Source organism: Oxyura jamaicensis, chromosome 1 (genome assembly GCF_011077185.1).
Source record: "Oxyura jamaicensis isolate SHBP4307 breed ruddy duck chromosome 1, BPBGC_Ojam_1.0, whole genome shotgun sequence".
NCBI classification, from domain to species: domain Eukaryota; kingdom Metazoa; phylum Chordata; class Aves; order Anseriformes; family Anatidae; genus Oxyura; species Oxyura jamaicensis.
Genome location: NC_048893.1, coordinates 70,301,092 through 70,308,448, shown reverse-complemented (window position 1 = coordinate 70,308,448; position 7,357 = coordinate 70,301,092). Strand labels below are relative to the sequence as shown.

Here is a 7,357-nt window from a genome sequence, read left to right as displayed (position 1 = left end):
CAGGGGTCTGTCCTGGGACCGGTACTGTTGAATATTCTGTGATTCTGTGAATATGTTTATCAACAACATAGACAATGGGACTGAGTCACCTCAGCAAGTTTGCAGGTGACACCAAGGTGAGGGGTGCAGTCAATACAAGAGAAAGAAGGGATGCCATCCAAAGGGACCTGGACAAGCTTGCGAAGTGGGCCCACGTGAACCTAATGAGGTTCAGCAAGGCCAAGTGCAAGGTGCTGCACCTGGGTTGAGGCAATCCCAGACATGAGGACAGACTGGGAGAAGAACTCATTGAGAGCATCCCTGCTGAGAGCACTTGGGGGTTCTGGTGGAAGAAAAGCTCAGCATGAGCCAGCAGTGTGTGCTTGCAGCCCAGAAGGCCAACTGCATCCTAGGCTGCAGCAACAGAGGGGCGGCCAGCAGCAGGTTGAGGGACGGGATCGTCCCCCTCTGCTCTGCCTTGTGAGGCTACACGTGGAGTGCCACAGCCAGTTCTGGGGCCCCCAGCAACAGAGGCTGGATGAGGCCCTGGGCAACCTCATCTTCTGGGTAGCATCCCTGCCCATGGCAGCAGGGTTGGAACTGGATGATCTTTAAGGTCCCTTCCAACCCAAATCATTCTATGAGTCTATAATATACTGTATCCTTCCCTCCACCTGTAGGTTTCCGTCTGAAATATTTAGAAAAGTTACCTGTGATGGTACTGCTCTGTCACAGCCCTAGCTGACATGATGTGTCAGCTTAATTTCCTGCACAGAGTCTATTGGATTCAGTCAGAAAGATTCCCTTGGTCTCAGCATCTACCACAGCAAAACCTCAGCCAGATACCCCACAACCACTTTTAACAGCAAAAGTTTGTGACATTTATAATAGTGAACAAATGGTCTGCAGGAAGAGAATGGTGGCTTCACCACTTTGGAAGCCAGAAGATATTCGTTCTATGGAAGCAAGCCAGAAAGCACTGATCTGGCCTGCATCCAGACCCTTAACCTTGCTGGGGAATGTCCCTACCTTGTGGCTTGTCTTTGAGTAATGCATTTCCCCAGTGCAGTCACAGTGCACTTCCTCAAGCACGCACCTGGGACATTTACCTGCCCCCTGGGATCCTAGTGAAGTTTTGCATTTGTAAATCATTCTGAGTTTTGGGGTGGAAGGTGCTCTGAAATTGCAGAATGCTTGTTCTGGGTTGTCCCAAAGTCTGTTAATTATTAAGGCTTTTAATTATATAACAACCCAACTCTAAAACTATAATCTTTCCTATTACGTCATAGAAATAGCAGAGTTGGCTCTGTGCCTTTTTAAAAGTGACTGCTGAGGTATTTATTAACATCTGTTCCAAGACATTTTTCACTGAGCAGTGAGAGTTAGAATATGGAAATGTCATATTTTTCCAAGTATTAAACAGTTGTTAAACTAGAAACATAACTCTTGCCAGATAGTTATTTTGTATGCATGTCTTCTTCATAGAAAGAAAGCAAACATGCACTTTTCTTTCATCAGGTATTTTAAAGTTCATCCTTGTTTGGTGATCTAGTCAATTAAAATAAGTTTATGAGCAGCTTGTGAGAGCAGGAGAATAATTTTAAATGTTGGATAAAGCACATTCTTTTCCATTTTTGTTTGCTAATGAATACTTTAAACTACTAATATAATAACTGATCTTACAGAAAATAGAACTACACAAGGTTTATATTACTTTACAAATAATTATCTTAGTATCTAAGAAGTAACAAATCATTCACTTTTTGTGAAAGAATATACATTAAGGCAGCATTATGTCAGAACTTCAGGTAAGGAGAAGAATCTTAAACATCGTTATCAAAAGCTTAGCTGCATTCACTAGAAGATAAGTGAATCTTTTTGAAATATTTCTTAAAAGCTCACAAATTTTTCAAAAGGATGAACATTTTTCAGTCTCCCAACTGGCATTGCACCCATGAGTGAAAGATAGGCAGTATAAACCATTAAAACATATCAGGTTTTCCAAAATTTTGCCATTGTTTGGGTCTGTATTTTCATGTCTGTCTCTTGGAGTCACTGGAATCAGCTGCAAGGATCTTCATCTGAAATTGGTTGGAAGTGTTTGGGTCTGTGGGGTAGGCTGAGCTTTTCAATGCTGTAAACACATCATTTTTAATGCCAGAAATTAGTTCTTTGAACTGTTTTCACTGGACCATCCAGCATAAAGCGCAGTTACACTGAAGTATTACATTGTTTTTCTTCTTTCACTCTAAAACAAATGCTTATCCAAAAGTCTCACTTTGAAGTAAATAACACAGTACACAGCTTTCCTCCAATTATTATGTGCTGGTTTATATTTATATAAGCGTAGCGTTTATTTTAAACTAAAGCCCTTTCTGTGAGGTGACTGCATAGTACACAGGTACACACCCAGTGTTTCTAAAATTTACCAACTTCTGCACAGAATTTTAGAAAAGGCTCCAATACAAATTCTAGGCTCCTAGGAAAAATACTGAGATCTCTGGCTGCACACATAAAGAAGATGCTTGTTTTTAAACAAAAAACAGGCACAGGGGAGTTTTTTGTTTTTTTTTTTTTTTCTTTTTCAAGTGATTATTCAGAGAGTAGTTGACCTTACCTAAAAGCTGGCACTCAGAAAATGCAGGTATTTAAACACTTAAGTGTATAAGAGAAAACTGTCATGCTTTCTGCTGCAGAGGTTTCCAAATGGCTTTTGTAAATTGAGGTTAGAGAGCTTTGTTACTAGTTGTTACTGGTTTATCCTAAAGAGATGCTGAAATCTCTCCTGCTACACTTTTTAATATAACATACAAAGAATATTTTAATGAATATTTGCTTTGGCCTGCAAGGGCATCAATGTTATAAGTTGCAAAATCTGGGGTTGTACAGTATTCCCTCTCAATCAGTGGTCTCAGAGAAGTCAAGGTTGCACCGTTCCTGTTTGGTGCCACAAATATGCAACATGTACAGCTTGGAGCAATCAGTAACCTCTTTCTACATGTGGTCACAGTCCACTACAGTGAAGTGATATTTGAAGTTGACAGTATAACGTTGCCTTTTATAGATTAACACATTGCTCTCTAATTTGGTTAGGCGTTTGCATTCTCTTGTTCCTTGAAGGTGAAGTAGCTAATACCTCTGCCTGTCTCTGCAATGCTCTTAACATTTGAGTCAATCTAAAAAAAATACCTTTTCTTTTTTTTTCACTGTGCTTTGTCTCTTGCCTGTCTCTTTCAAATTGGGGGTGCCCCCAGGCTGTGGAATGATTGGGGTAGTAACAACTGAAAGAGAAAGCTGGTGCTGTGCATGGTTGTCTTTGAGAAAATGTACAGAGAAGCTGCTCTCTGCTTTTTCACTTGCTGTCACTCACCTTACAATTATTTTAGTATGCACAGAAACGAAGTTGATACATGGATTTTCTCTTTTTAGGTTCCCATATCGATTATGCTAAGAGCAGTGAAAGATCAATTCAGTTGCCCTGAAATGTGAACTGCCTCCTTTGGGGTGAGATCTGCTTCACAGTGAAGCATGGCTTTATTTTCTATGTGTATCATTTATTGCTTTCTTTAGCTTACCATTAACAAATACTAAGTTAGCTTGTGAAGTTGGGGCATTTGCTTTGAAAGTCTGCTTATTTATTAAAACAGTTTTTTAAAGAACTGTAATACCAGCCTATAGTGTAATATGGACTTTTCACTTCTTTGGATTTTCACTTCTTTTCACTTTTCATTTCTTTGGATTTTCCCTCAATGGGATATGTTGTGGTACATCAAACCAGATGGCAGGCAATACAAGCTGCTCCAACCCTAGCATAGGTGTGAGATTAAAGTAGATTATACTATAGTGGCAATTTTGCTAGTCATATTAACCAAAGTCTATGTAGTACAGTAGTGTATGTTTAGTTTGGCCATTGATTCAGAGCTGAGTTACTGTCCTTTGAGGAGTAGCGTGTTGCTTAAGTAAGTCTTAACATTTTCTCAGAGTCTGGACAAATTCTTGATTCAGTCTTATGGATTTATCCATGCAGAACTTGGGAAAGTCAGTCAGAGAAACTCAGCTGTTCCCCATTAGGGTAATAGAGGAATATCTAGAAGGCAGTGTTAAACAAACGCTCTAAATCAGCATCCACTCTCTTAAGTCATTGCAATGCCTTTCTTAAAGTGATAAAACTGGTTTGATAGGATGCAGTCATGTCAGAGCTGGAAGTACAAAAGTGCATTTATTAAAAATGAATGCTGTATCCTCTTTCCCCTTGTGTATCTTGTCACTGACATGACTTCACAAGTTGCAAATCTATTAAATGTTTCAAATGTGAAAGTAGAGCTCATTAAGCAAAATGTCAGCTGGTATGTAGCAAACTGATTCAGACTGTACGCTGTTAATATTTATCTCCAGAGTTTTCTGTCTTCTAGGTTGTCACCAAGACATCCAGCTGTCTGGGAATATAGTTTGTATTTCGTCTGATCAGAGTCTGACTGTCCTTTGGGGTGAGGTAGTAGGTTGTATAGTTTTAGGGTTATGCCCTGCCTGTCAGATAACTATACAATCTACTGTCTTTCCTGAAGTGGCTGTGATGTCATCGCTGGATATGTTTTCAAAAGGCAAAGTAAATATATTTCAATTGTAACATTCTCTGGCTTTGACTACACATTGAATTTGGTTCTTATAGCAGGGTTATGAAAGAACACAAATGTCCTTATATTGTTTAAATTCCTGGATCTGTCATTTAGATTCAAAAGTAATTTCCTTTTTGTCATCTTCTCAGAGGAGGTGTGTAAGTGACAGGGCACAGAGATACAACCCAGTCTACTATGGGTTTGCTCATGCTCAGCTTTCTCCAACTGCCAGCATGCTCTTGAGAGTGGCTGTTTGGAAAAAGCTAACCCATTTCTTCATTACTTTGTGGCATTTGTGTTTATACTCAATGGAAAATGCCATTTTTGATTGAGAAGTTTTTTAAATCCACTTTGCATAAGCTGTTTGACAAACTAAGTGATGACTTGGATAATAAAACAAAGAGGATGTCTTCCAGTTGCTCATGTTCTGCCCTGGAACCAGTAAATGCTGAGTAAAAAGACCCTAAGTCTCTTAACTAACTTTAGCAAAATCCTAAGTAAAGAGATTTTTAAAATCAGTTATTGAACACTAATTTAACTTTTATATTACATAATGCTAACTTGGGAGGGCATGTGCTTTCCATTGCAGCTCTTCTGTCTGTGGAGTCACCCAACCAATTCTGATGAGATTCCAGGAAGAACACTGAGGAAGGGTTGACAGGACATAATTATGGTCTTTTTAAGACTAAGATACACATGGGCTAGAAGGTGTTCAGGAAATCTTACTTGCAAATGATGAAATCCTAGTATTCTTCAGAAGATCCACTTGATGCTCTAACAGGATGAGGTAGTAGGTTGTGTGGTTTCAGGGTAGTGATTTTGCCCCAATCAGGAGATAACTATACAACCTACTGCCTTCCCTGATAAGCAGCATAACATCAATGTCTTAATTCACAGAAAATCAAGGGCTAAAGTAGACTTCTGTGACCGGCACAGTAAGTCTACATACAATTGTTGTTGCCCTGTCCCTAATAGCTCTAACTTTCATGTCTTGCTTTGTTTTTAATAACTGCCTGCAAAATAATGATCTTTTTTTAAACTATTGGGGAAAAAATGAATTAAAGAAATTTTGCTTATTCCAAAGTTTGTCTGTTCTTGATCTGTTTCATTTCTGGTTCATTTCAGTGGAATGAAGTTATTGTGGAAAATTATTCCAAAAATGCTGTGAACTTGGATTCAAGATGTTCTTGTTTCCTTGACATCTTAGTTTGAGTGCAACAAATTTTACTAGCAGAGCACTGTTTTTGTTCAACCCTCCCTCCCTCCCAGGAATTTTCCAATGTTTCACAAATAATAGCAGATTAACTCACACAACACTCTTCAACAGATCAGCTTTGTATTACAAATAAAAAGCTATAACAATGAAAATCAAGGACCAGTTTTAAAAAAGAAAACCAGACATTGTTTTTTTTACCCTTGGTTGCTCATAGGCCGTCTCATTTCATGACATGGAAATGGTCCCAAAAGAGAATTCATCGACCATCTAAAATAAACAAATTGCATGTGGAAAACCATGGACAGAAAGTATTAGATCCAATAAACATGTTTTGAGAATACAAACTGTAGTCTTACACACCCAAAAAAAAAAAAAAAATCTGTGGAAGAAAGGGGATATAGCAACAAGGTGCTGGTTTTAGATGTAGGCACTGAAATAATTCTTCCACGTGCAAAATGTATCAGGAAATACAAATCATGTAGAACTTAAGGTTACCTTAAGATCAGGGGTATCAAGCTGGTTATGTAGAGCCATTTGTGTATATTTTGATTATACAGCATCTGATTACTGTAAAGAGGAACAAAAATTTAAGTTAGTTGTAATCCTCTATTCCTATCTCACATGCTGTACAAAAGAAAGCCTTGCTCACATAAAAAGCATTACCCTCGTACCTATATGTAGGCAAGCTCAGACATCCATGGTGAGAAAAAACAAAAAACCCTGATGTTACATTCAGCAGCAAAACTGGGTATTTTATTGCTTCTCTCATCCAAAAATATCACACGTCTGGACTCAAAAGGTTTTTGAGGTCATTGAACACTTCAAAACAGGGCCATTTGTTAATACCTTTAATAACTGGCCGGGAATGTTATTTGACTCTTGTTCATAGGAATAAAGGCAGTTGGTATACGAGTAAAAAATACTATGTCTGAAAAACATAGGAGAATAGGCAATACTGTAGCTGGTTTTAATCTTCTCTTTTCTTCTTGCTGTTTAAAGAGGATCTCTTAATTTGAAACTGCTGTAAGGATACTTACCATGCTGGCCATGTTCAAGGGCTCTGGGACATGCGTTGCAGATCCTGAACTCTTCTGCTGAAAATGCAGACTCACAGCTGCAGCATAAACATCTTAGATCAGTGTGAGTAGTGATTGCACTGTGTGTAGCTTAAAACATCCTGCTCTTCTCCAAGATGCAAAACTGCCTGGAAATTTCTAGCTTAGATTTACATTCAGTAAATACATAGCAAATGTTCTGTACTGGGGAAAGAGGTGAAAAGAGGGAAAGTACTCTCCACATTCTACAACAGCCTTTTAGATCTTGTCTCTGAAATCATTTTAAAATCTTCCGTCTCTGTCTGGGTCAGCATTTCATTCTTGGTAATGAGCTGTGAGTTTTCAGATTCTAGTCATCCTGGCAATCCCATTGAAACAAAGGGCCAAAAAAATCCATAGCATTCTCTTCACTAGGATCTACAGTAAATGCAAAAACATGTGCCTATATTTAGCAGTGTGCAAGCCTAATCAGGTTTGTCCTTAGCAGTAGG

At 38.6% G+C, this 7,357-nt stretch overlaps 1 long non-coding RNA gene across 1 annotated transcript; it reads right to left on the bottom strand.

Moving 5' to 3' along the window:
* Nucleotides 1-640: 640 nt before the first annotated feature.
* LOC118155686 lies at nt 641-6,898 on the bottom strand. The gene is made up of 3 exons (XR_004745966.1): nt 6,849-6,898; nt 6,307-6,371; nt 641-2,113 (listed from the first exon to the last, which is right to left on the bottom strand). It is a non-coding gene; the product is annotated as an uncharacterized LOC118155686 (long non-coding RNA).
* Between the last annotated feature and the right edge of the window lie 459 nt (nt 6,899-7,357).